We start from the raw sequence: 22,183 nt of genomic DNA on the forward strand, positions 1-22,183 counted from the left end.
GCAGGGAAAGAGAGCAAAAAGAAGGATAGGGGATGAAAACAATGGTGGACACTAACGTTGTCATGAAGTCAAATTAAACTTTAATAGTGAAAGCTATATTAATTCATAACTTCCCAGTGGCCCTTCACTAAAAGATCCAAGGAACAAATGATGTTTTCTCAACTCTTTTTTATTCATGACAAATAGAAAAATCTTTTCTGATTTTGGAAAACCTAGTTTTCGTTAATCACTTTTAAGTATTTTTAAAGCATGAGCAGGAATTGGTTGTGTTTTTGTTTCTGTTTTTGTTTTTTCACTAAACAGAGTTGATTGTTCTGGATAATCTCTCTCAGCACATACTACAGTCCTGCCAGAGATGTGGTCTCCTTGTAATGTTTCCTACCTTTGAGCTAGCTCTGAGTCTATTTTTCTCCATATAACCTCTCCTCAGCCCCTGTAAAATAAAGAAATACAGTAATAAGGCGCATACAAAACCCTTTGATTTGCTGAATCCTGTTTCTGAAATTTAGTACTTTGTCATGCATACCACTGAGATTTTTTCGCCATTTTAAAGTGTAAAACTGAAGTAATTTATTTGGTAACTTAAATGATTAAACAGCCTCTGCAGGTAAATTAACTTTTGTCAAATAATAGAAAATAACTTCATGTTTTTAATCTTGGAGTTATTTTCCCCAGAATATATGTCTCCTCTGTGTCTCTCATCTTCCAAATCTAATCTGTTCCTTAGGTCCAGGTCAACGTGTGTTTTAAATATCTCTTGAATATGTCCCATCCTATCTATCCTGGCTTAACTTGGGCTGTGTTTGGAAGTTTTCTGACTTTCGAAAAAGCAAAAATAGTTATCAATCCCCTTTCCTCTGACTTGCTACAGTAAGAATGGAAACAGTAGAGAGCTCTAATTGAATGGACAGACATACAGAGCTATAGAACTATGACATAAAGAGGGAAGCTCTTTTCTGGGTAATAAGAAACTTGAGGCAGATATTTATAAATTACGTTGGGGGCTAGTAACACCCTGGAAATATAGCTGATAAAACTGTTCTTAGCAAAATCAAATTTATGTGATCTCAAGTTCTAGAACTTCTATAAAAGACATCAATATAAATAAGCAGTTATTTCAGAGAGCACCAACCTGGAACCTTCACAATAGCTAAAAAACACAGTGTTTAAAACCAACTGTATAAAAAATTAGAGCAGAGGAGAGACATTTTCCTTGATCATACCTAGGTTAAGCTTTTGCCAATTCTCTAGCAAAATAAACTAAAAATTAATACTAGCTTCATATGTACTATATGTGTATATATGTCACATGTATTATATACATACATGTACTGTATATAGTTGGATTATACAATAAACTTCATATATTTCTCATTCCACAATATTTTTAATTACTTTTAATTAATCTGTTGCATTCATAAATTACGTATAATAAAGTCATTTTAGTAATTGTTTTAGGTAGATGATTAGAACAAGTAGACCTCACATGGAAATTATGGGAAAAATTCTGGGGCCCAGAGTGAACAGACAAGATAAGCTGGTTTCTTACTGAAGTAGGCACCACACACTCTCTGTGAAGAATTCATTCAAATATCTGTGCCTCTGCACATACTATACCTTATGCCAGGAAAATTTTACCTACTCATAAAGGCCACATTCAAAAGTCATATCATCTTTCACTCCTTCCTAAACAACCCAATCTAGTTTCCTTTTTTTTTACTCTCCTCTCCTCCCATTGTCCTTTGTACATTTCTCTGTAGTACACAGAGAAATGGTCTGTGGTCACAATGTACTATTAATACTCGTTTAGGTAAGATAGGGAGGATTTTGAGAAATTTTATGGATATTATTAGCTATTAGGTCTTAGAGTAAGTAAACTTGACTCTATATTTCCTTCTGGTAAATAAGACTTTCTCCTCAAAAAATCGTCTCTTCCATGTCAAGAGTGGTTAGGTTTTTAGAAGAGATGCAATCCACAGAATGTATGGAATTTGCCCTAAAAAACAGATGGGCAGAATGTAAAACTAACAGCAAAGTAGAGTACAACCTAAATCTATGAACATTTTTTAAAGAATACGCCCCTAATAAGCTCTTTAGTTAAAAAGGAAATTGTATTAGCTTATGTACTTTCATAGTCTCTCTGCACCCTCTCTTACTGCAGCTGTACCTGTGATAATCTGTGTCACAGAAGCTTTGAGTATAGTTATGTATAAGCACTTGGGAGCACCCTGACCTTGGGTCATGAACTATTCATTTCTCTTCCTGCCCTGGGACTTCTCTATATTTTGGCACAGGACACACATGGGGACCTCTTCTATACTTGGGTATGTTCGTTCTTGAAGTGCAAGGGACTTAAGACCCATAGAACTACCCTTGGACTATTGAAGATTGGGAGCTAATAGGTGAGCATATCCCCATTTTATCTCCAGGTGGGCAATTCTAAAACGTATTTCAAAATACCCCTCCAAAGTTCCCATGAGATTGAGCCTTTTGCCTGTCTTGATGATGCAACCTGATCTTGACATTTCTTTCTTCCCTATTCATTCCCACTGCCCCACACACCTGATACCTACAGTCACATTCCCGAACTATTTTGTCTCAGGCACCACTTTCAAGGAAATCCAGACTGAAATGTAAATCAAAACTGCAATTAGCATCTATTTAGAAATGAATATAAATAAGAACACTATATATCAAAAATGGTAGGAGATGGACAAAAAAGAACTCAGAAGAAAATCTGTAGCCTTAAGTACATATGTGAGGTAACAATAGAGAATGAAAATAAATTAAGCTTTTATTTCAAAAAGCTAGAGAAGGGGGACGCCTGGGTGGCTCCGTCAGTTGAGCGTCTGATTTCGTCTGGGGTCATGATCTCGCGGTTTGTGGGTTTGAGCCCCAAGTCGGGCTCTGTGCTGGCAGCTCAGAGCCTGGAACCTGCTTCAGATTCTGTGTCTCCTTCTCTCTCTGTCCATCCCCTGCTGTGCTCTGTCTCTCTCTGTCTCTCAAAAATAAGTAAATAAATGTAAAAAAAATTTTTTTAAAGCTACAGAAGGAACAACCAAGTAAACCCAAAGAAAGTGCCAAAAAAGAGATTTAATAAAGATCAAATCAAAAATTAATGAAAAAGAAAACGTAAGTGTAGACATAACCAAAATAGTCTTAAATTAGTAGCAAAAATCAGGAATCTAAAGCTAGCCCTTTGAAAAGACCAATAACCTAAAGAAACTTCTGACAAGTGTAATTAAGTCTAATCAAGCTCATTTAATGATTAAAGCTAAGAACTAAATGGATTTCCAATGTTTTTAATACATTCACTCTCCTAGAAAAAGAAGCAAAGGTATACCTGTCCCCATTACCCACCTAGGCTCAAAAGAATACTGGTATTGAAAAGACGTGTATGTTACTTATGCTTTTGTCATATCCTAAGCCTGAAAAAGTAAAAATACCTGAACACTTATTTGGAATCCTATCTTTCATCTTCATGTTAAATACATCTGTGAAAATTGTTTCCTGGAAAAAATCCATTTTTTGAGTTTTAAGGTTAAGTGATAAATTATTTTTCTCTCTTCCCTTAGTAAAGTGAAATGTTTTTCTCTATTTCAGCAAATGGCACTGAATATTGACAAGTGGGGCAAAGACCCAATTACTATCTCTTGACCATGTTCCTACCAGGTGAAGGACAAAATGAACAACAAACAAAACAAACAGAACAAAAACAAATGACATTCAATCAAATAGTACTTTCTCATTCTCACTGAAATATCAAAATTCAAGTAATTCAACAGTATATAGGAAAACATCATTTTGAATTTATCAGTTAATATTTAGTGGGCACTCATTTGGCACTGTGGTAAATTTTATAGATGCATGTATAGTAAAAGCTTTAAATTAAGAAAGACCTAGAATTAAAATATGGCTCCCACTTGCTGTGGTGTGACACTGGGCAAGTCAATTAATTTCTCATGGTCTCAATTTCCTCATTATAAAATAACAATAATAATAATAAAGAATTATACTTTCTATACAGATAATACCTATAGGTACTGGAAAAAAAATACAGAAGACAACTACTTGAAGGCTTTAGGGATTTTGGAGAAAAGTTGAAATTTTAAGTAAATAACCAGCATGTAGTAAGTTTCTGATTTTTATTGCTATCCATAAAAAATCCAAAGGAATCAGCAAAACAACTAATAGAACTAGCAAGTGAATTTTTCAAAGCCATAAGATATAAGGTTAATATACAAAAATCAATTATATCAGCAGACAATTAAGATATAAGATTAAAATATTTCTATTTACAACATCAAAAAAATAGTTAAGAATAAATATTATAAAAAATTGTAAAAAAATTAACAAATGGTGGTTTAATAAATCTAACCCAAGACCTCTACACTAAAAAGTATAAAATATTTCTGGGAGAAATTAAAACCTAAATAAATTTAAAATTACATGAATTCATGGATTAAAAGACTCGATATTGTTAAGATATCAGTTGTCCCTTAAACCGATCTATAGATTCTATGCCATCCCGATCAGAAATCCCAGGAGGCTCTTTGTAGAAATGGTCAAGTTGTTTTTAAAATTTATACGGAAATACAAAGAATCTAAAACAGCTGGTCATTTTTTTTAAAAAGGATAACTCAAAGGATAACTCCAACTCCATTGGAAGACTCATTTTACCAGATTTCAGTGCTTTCTATAAAACTACAATAATCAAGACACAGTGGTATTGGTGAATGAGTAGACCTATAAATCAGTGGAACAGAAGAGGACTCAGAAATAGACTCATGATCAATATTTTGACAAGGGTACCAGGGTAATTCAACAACAAAGAAACTCTTTCAACAAACTGGTACTGGAACAACTGGGTATCTATGTGGGAAAAAATAGACATCACACCCTACCAAAAATTAACCATAAAAGAATCATGGACTTCAATGTCAAACTAAAAAGTATCAAACTTCTAGAAGAAACCAAAGAGAAAAGTCTTTGTAACTTGAAAATATGCAAAGATGTGCTAAATACCCCACACAAATAATTGATAAAAAATTGATAAATTATACTTCATCAAAATTAAACATTTTTGCTCTCTGAAAATCACTGTTAAACCAAAATTCAAGGCAGAGACTGAAAGAAAATATTTACAATACATTTGCATGATAAAGGATTTATATCCAGAACATATAAGGAACACCTATAACTCTATGTAAGAAGACAGATGGCCCAATAAAAACTGATCAAAAGTCAAACAGTGGGGGGGGAAAATGGCCATCGACAAGTGAATGGATAAACAAAACACAACATTTGTACACATCAATAACTAATTGATTGACTAATTAACTCCTGTTACACACAACTGTATGTATAAATCGCAAAATCATTATGTTGACTGAAAGAAGCCAGACCCATACAGTATGATTCCTTTTATATAAAATTTATATAAAATTCTAGAAAATGGAAACCAATCTCTAGTAACAGAAAGCAAAGCAGTGGTTGTCTTGGACTAAGGGAAGAAGGAAGAATGAACAGCAAAGGGACACAGACATTTTTACAAGTGACAGAATTGTTCAGTATCAGGATTATGGTGTGGTTTCACAAGAATATAGAGCTCTCAAAACTCACTAAATTTATTGCACCTAAATTATACCTCATGAAAATTTATTTTTAGAAATAAATAAATAACATAAAGTTGGGATAAATAGTACCTACTTCACAGAGTTTTTGTGAGTAATATGTGAGATAATGCACTTAATGCATTTATTATAATGACTAGCACATAATAAATATTTAATGTTTGCTATTTTTATCATTATTATTGATAAGACTAAGATTAATCAATAGGTCTGTTGTATGTAATGAGAAACTGAATAGGTTCCCATCTCTCTTTGATGATGGTACTGATTTGCATATTAATTGAGCCTCCTTACAATTTTCTATTTAGTTTCAAAAATGAGGTCTTGAGCTAAAATGGCATCAGAAAGTTGGTTCTTCTGTTTCAGCTGCATTCGTGGAGTCTGTGTCCTGGTTAGTTGCAGTCCATTTTGCCAACCCCACCCACATTATTCTTTTGTTTAGTTGTGAGGTTTTTTTTCCATTTCAGAGGCAGGTAACCTATGGGTGCTAGTGTCTTTACCTTCAAAGAAAAGTATGTGTGGATCTTATTCTGGCATTTTTAGATTCTTGTCACTTGCTAAGAAAGGCAAAATAATGCCAGGGATTCTCCCACCAGAATTTAACTAAGAACAGGAGAAAAAGTGCTCTATATTTTACATTGTATCATCTCTAAACCTTCTTGATAACCCGCTAATAGAGCATGAACACAGATGCTGCATGTGAGAATAATCTTGATACACTTCTTTGATTCCAAGCTTAAGTAATCAGGAGATATGATAGAGATGCTCACAGAACCATACAAATATACCTGGATTTTAAAGCTCTTGAACATTACAACCAGGCCCTGAAAAGCTAAAGATTAAAAATCTTAGGAAGTAGTTAATAACCTAATTAAGAACAATACATTTCGTAGATCTTTATTCAAGATGAAACAGTTATTTGTTGTTTGTTTCTTCTTCTTCTTGGTGTTACATAGATTTTAAGTCTATTTATTTGCTTATGTGTTTGAATAATTCAAATTTAACAGGCTTTAGGACTTATGGCTCCTTGAGTATTCCTGGAGAAAAATATTTAATAAAGATCCAAAAGGAGCTGTAGCCAGTGGCTCTCCTACTGGACCTAAAAATCCACAAGAATACTCAAGACACTTTCTGGACAGTTTTCTTAGCCCAGTTTGCAAAATATCATAAATAAATTATAGAGCAACAAATGCTTTGAACATAGACAAAAGCCTTGAGCACGGGACTCATGGGAATATTTAAGAACCGAGTGCAAAGGTACAGTGTGTATGAGTGAACATATGCTTAAAGTATACTTGTGTGTAGGTGAACATTTGTTACTCGGATATCTGTGGTTGACTGAATTTGGGAAGGAAGTTTGGAGAGGGTGAAAGAGGAACATCTAGAATCTGGAGAAAACAGAAACTTTTGGACTTCCCTGCAAGCTTCACTGATTTTTCTCCTGCTCGGGCATTTCTTTCAGAATAAGATATTGCTCAGGGATGGCCTGTTTGTCTAATAAAGAGTACAGTGGGTCCTGTGCCTTCTTTTAGGGTATGATTAATCTGTTTGCTTTTTGTAGACTTTCAGTCTGGAATCCATTCAAGGTATTTACATAATTAACAAGTACTTCATCTGATGTATGAGGACCCATAAAAACCAAGAACTATTGCTATCCTGGGTTAGCATTACCAGAGCCATGAATGTCTTCCAGAATGATGTCTGTGCTAAAAGTCAGGAAAACATTCCTGGATGTGATAGTCATTAGGCTGTAGACTCTCCCGAAAGGAAAGCCTAAGAAATTTTGCCGATTGACTCATTTAAAACCAGACTGCAACTGGCTCTGGGGGCCATTGGCACAGTCAGAAAGGGGCTGGCCAAACCCAACCAAATGGGCCTCTTCTTCTCCAATTCCTGTATTCTTTCTGGAACTGTGTTCTTATTATTATTAAGCTGAAAACTACTAGTAACTACAGAAAAACCTATATGATTTGATATCTAGAGCCCTTATTTTCTTGTTGATGTAAATGTTTCTCTACTCTGGAAGTCCCTCATTTGTATAGGGACAAAAGCTTTTAGCCAAAATTGAAAAATGTGGGCTGACATTATTTCTAACTATGAGACCAACTGCTTGAAATCCAGGCATTATGGTCATCATAGCTACTAAATCTGGCTACACAGAACAAAGTCAAAGAAAAACAGCAAAATAAATCTGGATATCACCAAGTCTGTGTAAGAATAGTCCAGTACTCACTCATTATTATTCCTCAGGCTTCTTCCATGATCACTTCAATTATTTTAGACCCAACAGTCTAATGTGATATAGTGATATATAATAAGAAATAAATATTTGGTCTTATCCCCTATTCCTGGCTTATGTCTCCTAAAACCCTTGTTAATTTCCTGAATGGTAGGAATAATAGGATCACCTTTTGTTATAATTCATTTATAGCTAGTTGCTCAGAAATCCTAGTGACCCAGACTTGCAACTGGTATCTGAAGAGTAGGCAATCTTACATGACTGAGCCCGTAACCTGTGGGGTTTGCACTGACTCCTGAATAGTGTCAGAACTGCTTTTGTAAGACACCAAGTTAGTACCTAAAGAGTTGGAGAACTGGCCAGTGTGGGGGAAAAAATAAAACCACACATTTGGTGTCAGAAGTGTTTTGTGTAAGAAATAGAGACTAGTATCCACCTAAACTGAGCCTTGGACCCCTCAGTAATTATTAGAAGCAACAAAAATGGGGACAGGAAGAAAGATTCACAGAAGCAGGCACATGGACAACAGAGAAAAGTGACTCATCACAGATTGATATGGGAAGGGTATGAGAATTCTCAAAAACTCCAAAAGCTTATGGTCTTTTCATTGCATTTAAATGATGTCTAATGTAGTTAGAGGTTGGGGGTGGGGGAATACTAGACACAAAAATCCTGGGGTCTCCTAGAATGCAGTATAGCATTGTCATTAATTGCACAAACTCTGAGATACATGGCCTGGGTTTGACTTCTGGTGCCTCAGGTCTCAGTTTTCTCAAATGTAAAATGGGGCATAAGTGCCATATCTACTTCATAAGATTATTGTAATAGGTCTATGATTTAATAGACGTAACATGCTTTGAACAGTGCCTAGCACATTATAGGCAATATGAAAAGGTTAGCTATGATGATTATGTTTGTATATTTAAACTGAAGAGACTGGATCATAATAATACTTATACTATAATATCGCAGAGCACTTCAGAAGATCCCTGAGAAGTAAGTAGGACAGACATCATTGTTACAAACTCCCCCTCATTTTACAGATTAAAGAAAGCAAAGTTCATACCTTAATTAGCATCTTCTCTAAGTCATGAAAACAAAGTAATGTGGTGTGATTTTAGAATGGTGAAGTTAGATGGTTCTTAATCCATTTTAAAAGTAATCTAACTAAGAGATTTTTTGTTACTGTTATTTACAGGAATAAGATGGACATATCTGAAAAAAGTCGTATATGTAGATTTTATCACCTAATGATACCAGATAAAAGGGGTGGCTCATATAGGACACATATACTTTATACCTTATTCTGGATGACATTGTTTTATTTTCTGAACTCTAAAAGCAAAAACAAAACCATGGGGCACCTGAGGGGCTCAGTTGGTTAACTGCCCGACTTCAGCTCAGGTCAGGATCTCACAGCTTGTGGGTTCGAGCCCTGCATCCGGCTCTGGGCTGACAGCTCGGAGCCTGGAGCCTGCTTCAGATTCTGTGTCTTCGCCTCTCTCTGCCCCTTCCCTGCTCGTGCTCTGTCTGTGTCTTTCTCTCTCAAAAATGAACATTAAAAAACAACAACAACAAATCTACTTTTCTATCACCTATCTTACACAAAGATAGTTCCTCCAAAAACTCAAACAGAATTTTGAACTCAAAGATAACCCACTGTGGGAGCAACTAAGAGATGATCGTTGGCTTGATTATTTAAACAAAGCACTCAAAGAAAATTGAGAAACACCAAGAATCTATACTGGAACTTACCTTCTACTCTTCACTGAAATTAATCTTCTCAATTATGTCATATGTATAGATTTGTCACAGATTTGTCATAACTGTGAAACATAATTTCTAATAAATGGCAATATCAATTACATTCTAAGTTAACTGTCATTAACGGCCACACAGGAATCCTATAAACAAATTTCATGGGACATCTTTTAGATGGTATCTAATGGTTAAATACATGTACTAGGAGATGAGTTCAAGTCCTAAATATATCATCTCCTAGCTGTGTGATATTCAGTGAAATCTTTAGACTCCCTAAGCACCAGTTATTCCATTTGATTAACAAGGAGGCTTTGAAGCCCACAGAGGTTAAGTAACATATTCGAGGTTACATAGTTAGGAAGTGGTGGATGTAGTAAAATGCAGCCAATAATAATTGCTAACATTTATTAAGAACTATCCATATTCCAAGCATTGTGCTAAGCACTTTACCTACATGACAACCTTATCCTTCAGAATAGCCTATGAAGTAGATCATTACTGATCTTCCCATTTCATAGGTAAGAAACGTGGAGAAGTTGAATTTTCCCAAGGCATTATATTAGCAATTGCAAACATTGTAATAATAGAATGGAACTTCGCAATTTAGTAAGCTTCCAAATAATGTTCATTACCATTACAATTATTAGTACTATTGGGCCACCACATGCCATCCACATTACTCTGGACAAGTAACATAATATTTCTGGTTCTTATCTATATGAAATTTGAACAATAATAATGTCTGGCACACCTATCTTTCAGGCTGTCATGATTTTTTTTAACGTTTATTTATTTTTGAGACAGAGAGAGACAGAGCATGAACGGGGGAAGGGCAGAGAAAGAGGGAGACACAGAATCAGAAGCAGGCTCCAGGCTCTGAGCCATTAGCCCAGAGCCCCACGCGGGGCTCGAACTCACGGACTGCGAGATCATGACCCAGACTGAAGTCGGACGCTTAACCAACTGAACCACCCAGGCGCCCCTAGGCTGTCATGATTTAATTAGAAACGTGTGGAAGTGCTTTGTCAATTCAAGAACATGTAGTTGCCAACTTTAATGGCTGTAGAAGCAATTATTAATGTTTTCAGGTGAAAATCATTCAGTACTCAAAATGAAGGTAAAGAAAAGAAGGAAAAGATAAAGATCTCTTGTCCCAAAGAAACCAACAGGGAACGTGTGTAATAAAGTCATCTATTTAAAGAAGGAATTAGGTCATGATTTATAGAATGCCCAGTACTCATTCTCTATTTTGAGGGCTTTATAAAATGATTACATTTGCTTTCTCTCTTCCCACAGTTTTATGTTTGGCATCTTCTTGATTTCTAAGGGATATTGTAGGGTTATTATATAAAGATACGTAGATAAAGATATACTTGGTAGACAGACAAGAGAGAGATTGAGAGAAATATCTTCTCTACCCAGTAAATTGGAAATTTCTAGGACTAACAGATTGTTTCAATCTACAGTTTTCTATCAAACATTTACAATATTAATTCCATATTTCCATAATAAAGAGTCAATAAATATGCTATATATCTGAAATATCAAGAGTTAAGTATAGTAGTTCAAATTATAATGCAACCACCCAAAAAAAGAGAAAACATCTAACACAATTCATAAGGTAGAAGGGAAAGGGAAGGTAGTAGGCTGTGTGGTTACGGTAGGTTCTTCATCTTTTTCAGTAAGAAATTAAATGATCTCATCTGAAGCAGAAAAATCAGGAAATATTTATTGTGTACACTTTTACAAAAACAGAAACTAATAGTAGCTGTAGCTTCTAAGAAATAAAAGCTTGGGTTGAGGGGTAAGTAGTAGAATTAGAAAACAAAATTTTCTTTCTTATAGTCATTCTTCTATCCCATTTGGAATTTTCAAACTCCTCGACTAAAAGAAAATTGGTTTACTGAAGCCATGAATCATTTCAGTGACTCCTTTTATCTTCAGGATAAAGTTCAAACCTCATAGAATGCCTATAGACTCTCCATAATCTGGTCTCTGTCTATTTGTACAGGCATTTCTGCCTACAGTCTCTCACATTGAATTTTTTCTCCCCACTTTAACAGTCTACATATAGCACCCTTATAAACATATTCTCCCTATCTTATGTGCCTTATTTATCTATTGACTGTGATAATATGACATACATATGACATATACCTATTTAAAACAGATTTACACAAAATAATACTTACCTGATCCCATCCAGTGCCTGCTGGTATTTTCTCGTTCCATTCTGTTTTACTTTCTAAAATGTCAATCTTGACTTTATTTTTATTTGACATTTATTTCATGAACACTGTCACCAGTGTTTGAAAAACACTGCCTTAAGCATATTCTGATCCCTTGACCTACATTCTGATCACTTGCTCATCCCCTAGGTAAATCACTTTCAGCCTCTAAATCTCAGCTCAAGTATCACCTCCTCTTAGAACCCTCCTGTGACCAGATGGAATGGCTGTTTCTCCCCTATGGTCTTCCTCTGTATTCCCATAACATGACTATTATAGCACACTGTTCTGTGACAATGTTCTCGACTCTCTGTTCCACTAACTATAATGTATGTACTACTACCTCATTCAGTAGGAAACATCCAATCCCTGACATACAGTATGTGCTCATTAAATGCATTATTTTAGTATTAAATGAATGAATTTGTCAGTTTGAAAGCAAGCCAAAGTACTAAACAATCAATTTGCCAAATGAAAAATTCATAAAATTCACTAGTTTACCAAATATGTCTTAAGGAACATTTTTAAAATTCATTTAATGGCCATGAACATATTATTCTTATTATTAAATTCAAATTTTTGTTACTGAATTATCATTTAGTGATTCGGCTTATTGGGAAATTAGCTCTCAGCAAATTGGTTTTAGGAAAATTGTTTTCTTAGTGAATTGAACTCTTAGAGCCCATAACTTTTCCTACTTAGTAAATAGTGACATTGATATCCCTTCTTCCCAAGAATACTGTACATGATGAAATAACTTATGTGAAAATTGGATAGGAGGTACTTTGGAAATGTCTATATACTTATAAGAAAATATTATTACCTATTTTTATTTACATGGCTAATATTAGCAAAACCAATGCTACCTGAATTGGCTATGTGCTACTCAGAAAAATAGGTTTGCTTGCCTCAACCTCAGAATCCTTCTGCTTATTGACACAAAAGCATTTATATCAACTTGTAGCTACTCCATGTGAAATCCAACTAGAAAAAGAAACTAAGTCTGTTTGTGCTGCTATAACAAAATACCATAGACTGGGTAGTTTGTTTTTTAAGTTCATTTATTTTGAGAGAGAGACAGAATGTGTGTGAGCAAATGCAGGAGATGGGCAGAGAGAGACAGAGAGAGAGAAAAGACTGGGTAGTTTAGAACTAAAAAACGGAATTTTTTCTCATAGCTCTGGATTCTGGATAGTCCAAGATCAAAGCACTGGCACATTCAGTGTTTGAGAACTTGCTTCCTGGTTCTGAGACAACCATCTTCTCTCTATAACCTCACATGTTAGGAGGACCGGGGAACTCTGTGGGGTCTCTTTGATAAAGGTACCAATACCATTCATGAGGGCTCTTATCTTAGGACCTACTTACCTCCCCAAACCTTCACCTCCCATAACTACCACAATGAAGGTTAGGACTTCAACATATGAATTTGGGGGGAATGTAAGCATCCCATCTATAGCAGATCTTAAGGTAGGACTACATTAAGTATTGGGCACTGAATATGCCATCTTACTTACCAGTTGAAGCAAGCCCTCAGCTTCACCACTATGTTTTAGCATTATCCATGACTTGTTCATAGAAGCTGGTTTTAGAAATAACTACTTGTTTTTAAAAATTCAAATTAAATCTCAGGAATTTAACACAGGTCAAATGAAAGCAAATTATTATCCTTATTAGTCACTTGTTGCTTGTGATTTAATCTAACATTTTGAAATAATATACAACCAAAGTTTAAATCAATCATATCTCCTGTAACATTTCACAATAAAATATGGCACAAGAAGTGACTACAGTTCACAAACCCATAGTAGCTTAAAGAAATGTAACATCTTTAGGGCATCCAGATTTTTTCCTCTCTGTAATCTCCAACTATATTCTTCTGATATTGATTTAACTACACTTTATCCTCTAAAGAAAAAAAAAATGAGGAATAGAATATTGTCTTTACTTAGCAAAATCCTCATACCTCCACCAAAGCAATTGGAACATTCTCTGTCAACCAACTTTCTTTACTCTCTGCTAACATATATTTATGCTAGACTCTGTATAGTGGTACCTCGGTCTACAATTCAGCTATACCATTTTTTCACATTTCTTGAATGAACTGCTATCTAGTAGTAAGAAGGGAAAGGGGGGGGGGGTTGTCCTCTCCCCAGGCACTCTCCCGTGCAAAATATGCAAAGATACTATTAAGTCTGCCAAAGCAAACAGAACAAATTAGGGAAGGGTAGAGTACAACGTGTCTGGAGGAGATGGGTATTTTCTCATAGTAAAAATTATTAATTTCTCCAATGTATCTCACATACCAAAATGTGAGATAGTTATACAGTTGTCAGTTCTTTGATGGATATAGCTCAGAAATGGATAAATTCTGAATATTCATAACCTTCTCCCATCACATTTAATGAATTCATATTCACTCTGTAGCAATAAAGCTGTTTGGAAACTTTTCCTTACTAACATCAACACTCTGTTTCAAAAGTAAGTGTTCTTCCTGCTTCGTAGTTAGGGTTTTTCACTTGCGCGTATTTCTATTGGTATTTATTATGATGATCATCTATTATATGTTCGTTGATAGCAGAGACCATGTCCAGTCTCCTAGATCCTCATTCACTAACCCATTCATTATCTGTGGGTGCTGAGACAATGCTCATTAATTGCCTAAAAACAAAGCAATTAAAGGTACTCCTTAATAAGTATCCTAATGATGTAAAATATCCTGCCACTTTAAGGAGAAATAATACTTGCCTATTTTTTAAGAATTGTCATCTGCCTGCCTTTGCTGATGTGAATGTGACCAGTGTGTCATCTCTTGCTGTTCTCTGAACAAGACAGAGGAGTTGAGAGACCTTGGGAGGAGGATGAGAAGGGCAGACTGGCTAACAGAAGGAAAGCTTAGAATTTAAAGTATCTTAATATGTTTACAAGAAGGAGCCATGTTCCAAAAACACCAGGCTGAGCAGTAAAAAAAATAATAGATATTTTCCAACTGTGAGCACACCCAGTGGAAGGATATATCTGAAACCTCCTAGTCCACGGTTCCCATGAAAAGTGTGAGAGTCGGATGACTCAGCAAATTTTAAGTGCTTATTTCCTTAGGAGGAGGTTAAACTTCATGTCAAGTGTTGACTGAGGTTTGACTGCTTTCCCAGGTGTCCAGCACATCTTTGTAAACACGAGTTGGAGATGAATACGACTCATTTATTCGTGATATTTGCATGACTTAAACCTTTTCACATGTGCCTGGAACAGGGGAGCTCTGAAAAGTCTGAACAAATCCCAGCGTGATTTCTGGAGACGTTCCCCTCTCACACCAGGACCACAAACATTTAAAGTAGATGAAGTGGCAGGAGAAGCAGTTTCCTCTACCCAGTTGGAACTTGAGTGTGGGACATTCTAGGAAGGTCAGGAAAGCTAGGTACCACTGAAAAGATAATCTGCTTAATAAAAGCTTTTCTAGCTCTAGCTTTTATTCTAAGGGTCCCGTTGGAAAAAGAAATCTTTTCTTTTCCTGCTGATGCAATTAAACACCTGGACACCTGGGTGTATAACAATGAGAACTTTTATATTTGTATTCAGCATAAAAGAGAAGAAACACTATACCACTGACTTGGGAAAAGGTAATTAGAAGGAACAGAGAAATGGGTTAGGATATGAAATAGGCCTTTTTGCCTCTAGTGGAATTTTTTTTTTAATGTTTATTTATTTTTGAGAGAGAGAGAGAGAGACAGAGACAGAGAGCGCACAGGCGCGCGAGTTGGGGAGGGGCAGAGAGAGAGGGGTCAGATGATCCGAAGCAGGCTCCATGCTGACAGCAGAGAGCCCAATGTGGGGCTCAACATCCCGAACCGTGAGATCATGACCTGAGCGAAGTCAGAAGCTTAACCGACTGAACCACCCAGAGGCCCCCCAGTGGAATATTTTTGAAACAAATGCGTTCTCTTCTAGGGACAAGTCAGCCATTCTTTCCTCTTAAAACTGGCCCTTGGATGAGTTAACTCTCCCCTTCATCTTTCAGAGTTCTCCACTGTCCCCAACCCTACCAAAGAGCAAATGTTGAATGCCTTGCCCCAGAACTTTTACTTATGAATAGGGCAGTGTTTGTTTTTCAGAGACCTTTATCAGCAGATCCTCATTTTCAACCATTAATTGTCAACCATTAATTCATTTTACATCATGGATGTCCAAAGAAAATAATTTTTTATATTTCTTTTTTTATTGTGGTGAAATATACATAACATAAAATTTCCCATTTTAACCATTTTTAAGTGGGCAGTTTGAATGCATTAAGTGTACTGACACTGTTGTGCAGCCATCACTACCATCCATCTCCAGAACTTTTTTTTTCCAGCTTTATTGAGATACAATTGCCATTTAACATCGTATAAGTTCAAATCATCCAATGTGTTGACTTCATACACATACTATGCAACACTTATGTATTGTGTTACCTAACATCCTCCATCCTGTCACATAATTAACATTTTTGTGTGTGGTTAGAACACTTAAGATCTACTCTCTTAACAACTTTCAAGTACACAATACGGTATTGTTAACTATGGTTACCATATTGTACATTAGATCCTCAGAATTTATTCATCTTATAGCTGGAAGCTTGTAGCCTGTGACCAACACCTCCTCATTTCCCCCACCCCTCCCGCTGCTGGCAACCAGCATTCTACTCCTTGATTCTCTGAGTTTGTTTTTGTAGATTCCAGGTATAAGTGAAAACATACAGTATTTGTCTTTCTCTGACTTATCCTAGTACAATGCCCTCAAGTTTCATCCATGTTGTCACAAATGGCAGTATTCAAAGGAAATGACTTGTCACTGACATCAACTGACATGGCAATGACTTTAGCAATTATGAACAATGACCATAATATTCTGAACAATTTATTTCCACAGTTTTGATGAAATAAATATTCAAAATATCTAAAAATATGGAATATAAAATATTCCATAGATACAAAAAATCTGAAGAGTATTATAAGTCATTCATTTAATTCTCAAAGTCTGTTGTAATGTCCAAGGCAAAAGTAAATACAGACTTAAGTGAAAATTTCATAAATACGTTGCTCTCTTTGCACATTAAAATCTCTTTCTTAAAATGTATAAGATAAACTTAAATTTTAAGGATCATAAACTCCATGAGCATTACTCCAAAGTTCACATTAAAATGGGTAGGAAGAAAAAAAAAAAAATAAAAATAAAATGGGTAGGAAGAGCCACTCATCTGTTTGTAATGAAGACTATGTAAATTGTCTTGGGGCAATTTCATTTTTCTCACTTACTATTCCAACTCCAAAGGCCAGTACAATGGAACCATGGCCCTATCTCAATCCACCTTGCCAGAAGGAAACTGCAGTGGAAGAAAACCAAGTTAATGAGGAGTGAGAGAAGACATTAAGGACCAGCTGAGTCCCAGAGACAACGCTGAAAAACCATCCAAGGAGGTTGCCAGACTGCAACAGCCACATCTCAGGTACTATAAAGCAACAAATCATAATTCAGTTGGTTACTGATAATTTTTGAAAGTATTTTTTAGGGGACTGAACAATCATTTCAAAGTCTAAGGGTACAATTCAGTGGCAATTCCTGTGGGCTGAGGTGCTTTAAAGCAAACAGTAGCTGCATTGTTCTTCTCTGTCAACCTGCTTTTGACAATCAATGGAATCAAGCTGGTGAAGAACTAATCAAACCTTGATGGGTATGGGACTGTCTTGAAATAAACTCCTCCCCTGGGTTTTTAAGGCATCAGCTCTGGCAGATGAGACCTGCAGTCAATCAGATGTGTGATTGCATCATGTAAACGACACCCGCTGGACTTGCCTTATTTGCTTTTATGAAATTCCTGTCAGTTTTGAGACATAAATAATTCAAGCAAATGGCTTTGGACACCAGAGACTGCCAATTATTATTGTGTCACCAACTCGCCACCATTTGTTTTGGTCACCAGAGTATTTCCTTTAAAAAAACAAGACTTCTGACTCTGAATAAGTTCCACCTTAACGCAATTTTCTTTTCCTCCAATTTATGACAAACTAGTTTTATTTGTATTTTGAAAGAAGAAATGGAAATTTATCATTTAGAATGTCTTTTGTGTTTCTTTGATTCCTCTGCAAAAGTTCAAATATAATAGAGTTGGGAATTAAATAGTACAAGCAATTACATCAGAAAAATGGAGCAAAGCACTTTCAGTATTTTTAAAAGAACCATAAAATTCCCAGAGTACAATCAACACATTTAAGAATTCAAGAGAGAGAATTACAATGCTTACATCAGTCTAATAACTGAAATGAATCCAGCATTTCCATTTTAAAGCCACTAATCCAAGAATAAAGGGGAGATGAAACAAATTCAGACAGCTATAAAAGAGCTATGTTTGGGACTGAGCGTGGTGGCTTCGCCTCTAGTTTAGGATTACCTCTGATAGAGCCAGAAGTTGCTAGGTGGGCTGCAAAGTCATGCTGTCTTCTTGGCCCTGTCCCCCCGTCATTAGCAAGATGATGAACAATGGCATTGATGTCTGTATCATTGATTTTATGTAATACAAATTTTATTATGGCACATTCTCTGCTCTTTTTTTCAGTGTTTCACTGTGCATTGTAAATCACCATCAAAATGTTTTTATACTTTGAAGGCTAATGCCACAAGTTCTATCACCTCAGCTAGCTGTAAAACAAAACAAAACAAAACAAACAAAAACAACCTACTGAAAATTAACAGTAGCATGACTTATCCTTGAGCACAAACGATTTCCAGAACTAAAGCTATTTCATTTGGTTCTGCTCTTCACACTTCCATAGGAGAGAAAAGCAAAAAAGCACAAAAAATAAAATAAAATAAAATAAAATAAAATAAAATAAAATAAAATAAAATAAAATAAAATAAAATAAAATAAAATAAAATAAAATAAAATAAAATAAAATAAAATAAAATAAAATATAAATTTCCCAGCTCTGAATTAGTCATTGACCGTCTGTACTTTAAACTGCTGTTCTATTCTGGTGATCAAATGAAGCTCCATGAGGTGCTCAGCCAGAGCCAGTCAATAAGTCATTAGTCCTCTCAACACTCTTTTGTCATAGCTAAGATTCAGATTCAGTGACTATTGCCATTATTAAAGTGTTAGTCACTCCAAGAAGAGCATATCTGGTATTTCTGAAAGGCGAACACACTGTTCAAATGACTTGCGATGCCTTCCCACAAAGTTTGAGTTGCATCAGCTCTTTCCTTGCTGTTATGATGAAGAGAATGCTCCTGATGTAGGATTGCTAGGTTTAGCAAATAAAAATAAAGGATGCTTAGTTAAATTTGAATTTCAGATAAACAACAAATAATTTCTTAGTATGTCTCATGCAAAATTTGAGATAGACTTAAAAATTATGTTCCATACAAATTTTGAAACATACTTCTACTAAAAATGTACTCATTATTTATCTGACATCCAAATGTAACTGAGCGTTGTGTGTTGTAGCGGGCATTACTACTGGACGACGTCACTTTAAGTGGACAAGTGAGACTGCAGATGAAGGAACTGACAGCAGCAGCTGATACTACAAGCTAAAAGTCAAGTAGCACATAGTGCCGCTACAGATACTTTCTTCCTGCAAGCAAAGGGAGATTTGGCTGGCAAAGTAAGTGAAAGGAGACTCTGGAGAGAGGCCAAGCCCTGGGGAGAGGGGTGGCCAACAACAAAGGCCTCACTGGTGCTCATGGGCATGTAATAAAGCACGCGCACCTGCTCCAAATGCGTTTGCACCGTAAGGTGGTTTCCCTGTGAACATTCTTTTCAAGACTAATGATGTGCGACTATAGTAGTCAAGCAAAGCCAGGAAAAGACCTTAAATGGAGAAACTAGTCATCCAGCTTGTTTTCATAATCACCCCTTCTTTTTTTAGGGGTCTCTGTTCTACCCAATCATTCAAAGGAACAAAGTCAAAAAAGTCAAAGTTTATGACTTGAAGCTGACTTTATTTTGAAGAAATTTCCCAAGAGTCTTTTATCACAAATCTCAGATACATCTTGTGTTAAAAGTGTATTAAAATAGCAGAAAACAAACTGCATTCCTATCACACGTGCGATACATAAAATTGTGGATGAATATAGAGAGATGGGGGAAGGAGACAGGCGATAACGAAGGCTAATTGATAGTTCAGAGGTAATTTTTATAATTTTCCTATAAAGCCATGATTCTTATGTTTATCTTCATCTTGATGACTCGAAACCCTACTGTGTCCAGTGCCTGTAAAAATGCCTAAATATGGGTTTTATGGCCCCCCAAGTTATCTACTCTGTGATTATCTTTGCACCCTTACAAACATTGCTGAATAAAACAAGCACAGGAGATTGAAAGTATGGATCCCCCTGGTGTGATTTCTCTCTCCTTCCTGCCCCATTCTTACCTGTCCTTTAAATATAGTCATGTAGGAGCCAGTGGACAGGTATATTTCTAACTAATGAAGCAATGAGTATAATATTCATAATAAATATTAAGATGACCTTAATAAGTGAATGGCTTAAGACCTATGTTGCCCAATATGGTAGCCCCCAGCCACATGCAGCTATTTAAATTTAATATAAAATTAATTAAAATTAAATAAAACTTAAAATTTAGTTCTTCAGCAGCACTAGCTACTTTTCAAGTACTCAGTAGCAACACATGGCTAGTGTTTCCTAAAATTGGACAGCATAGATATATGACACTTCCATCATCACAGAAAATTCTGTTGGGCAGTATTGTTCTTTAAGTTATATTTTCATAATGAACCAGGAAAGGTACCCATATTTTTAGGTTCCATTTTGCCCAACAATAATTATGAGGAAATAGAAAAACAATAAATAAATTTTAAAAGACATAGTTAAGCAATGTAGTTGGATTAGGCTCTACGAATGGAACAATTTCAGGACAGCTTTGGGTAAATAAAGGCAGAGAAACAACAGATATGTAAGTACGCATTTCAAATATGAGTAAGGATTTGCTATTGCAAGTGTTACTAGAAATAGGCCCCATTGGGAGCACTGAAACAAGACTGCCAATGTAAACCTATTTACCACTTATTAGCTGTTTGGTCATAGGCACGTTATTTGATCTCTCTGTGCTGCTGTTTTTTCATCTAACAAATGGAGTAATAATAATATCTACTTTTTCAGCACAACTACCTCATCTATGTAATTGGTGCCCCCTGGAGTTGTGTAGCACACATCTTATGCAACTCCATAATTAGACTCTCTTCACTGGAATTTGAGGGGAGTAAAAAAAGCAAATTCATTTAAAGGACTTAGACAGTACTTGGTATATATTAAGGCACTCAGTAAAAGTTAGCTACATTTAGCCTCTTTCACAAAAGGAAATTTCCAAAAGGGAAGAATCAAATAGTAGAATTTGAATGTCACCCATAATTAGGATTACCAATAGATGTGGTAATGTGTTTCTTGTGCTTTTTTTTTTCTTTTCTCTCCTATGGAAGTGTGAGGAGCAGAACTAAAATGAAGTAGCTTTAGTTCTTGAAATCGTTTGTGCTCAAGGATAAGGTATGCTACTGTTAATTTTCAATGGGTTGTTTTTTGTTTTTGTTTTGTTTTTTGTTTTGTTTTATTTTTTAATATGAAATTTATTGTCAAATTGGTTTTCATACAACACCCAGTGCTCATCAAAAGGTGTCCTCCTCAATACCCATCACCCACCCACCACTTCCCTCCCACCCCCCATCAACCCTCAGATTGTTCTCAGTTTTTAAGAGTCTTTTTTGGTTTGCCTCCCTCCCTCTCTAACTTTTTTTTTCCTTCCCCTCCCCCATGGTCTTCTGTTAAGTTTCTCAGGATCCACATAAGAGTGAAAACATATTGTAGCTGTCTTTCTCTGTATGACTTATTTCACTTAGCATCACACTCTCCAGTTCTATCCACGTTGCTACAAAAGGCCATATTTCATTCTTTCTCATTGCCACATAGTATTCCATTGTGCATATAAACCATCTACACATTCAATGCAATCCCAGTCAAAATTTGTTTTGTTTTAGAGCTAGCTGAGGCCATAGAACTTGTGGCATAAGACTTTAAAGTATATAAAAAACATTCTGATGGTGATTTACAAGGCACAGTGCAGAACTGAAAACAGAGAAAAGAAACAGTTACCAACTGGACTAAGCAGTGTCTCAGTGAGCAGAAATTTCAGTTTTAAAACCAGGAAAACCCCAGGCAAACCAGGATGAGCTAGTTATCCATAAAAAAAAAAAAATTAAAAAGAAGGAATATATTTAACCCCAGGAAAGATCCAGAGTGGATAAAATTGATTCACGCTATTCAATGATTATCAA

General features: G+C 35.6%; 1 long non-coding RNA gene across 10 annotated transcripts in view; it reads left to right on the plus strand.

Moving 5' to 3' along the window:
* Positions 1–22,183, plus strand: part of LOC109502461 — a 306,856-nt gene that overhangs the window by 255,496 nt on the left and 29,177 nt on the right. For 8 of the 10 annotated variants that reach the window (XR_006583358.1, XR_006583356.1, XR_006583355.1 and 5 more), the window contains 3 exons: positions 17,172–17,346; positions 19,342–19,501; positions 21,335–21,398. This is a non-coding gene — a long non-coding RNA (uncharacterized LOC109502461). The remainder of the gene's footprint in view (positions 1–17,171; positions 17,347–19,341; positions 19,502–21,334; positions 21,399–22,183) is intronic. The other 2 variants (XR_006583354.1, XR_006583360.1) reach the window with 2 other exon arrangements.

This window comes from Felis catus, chromosome A1, assembly GCF_018350175.1.
Source record: "Felis catus isolate Fca126 chromosome A1, F.catus_Fca126_mat1.0, whole genome shotgun sequence".
NCBI classification, from domain to species: Eukaryota; Metazoa; Chordata; class Mammalia; order Carnivora; family Felidae; genus Felis; species Felis catus.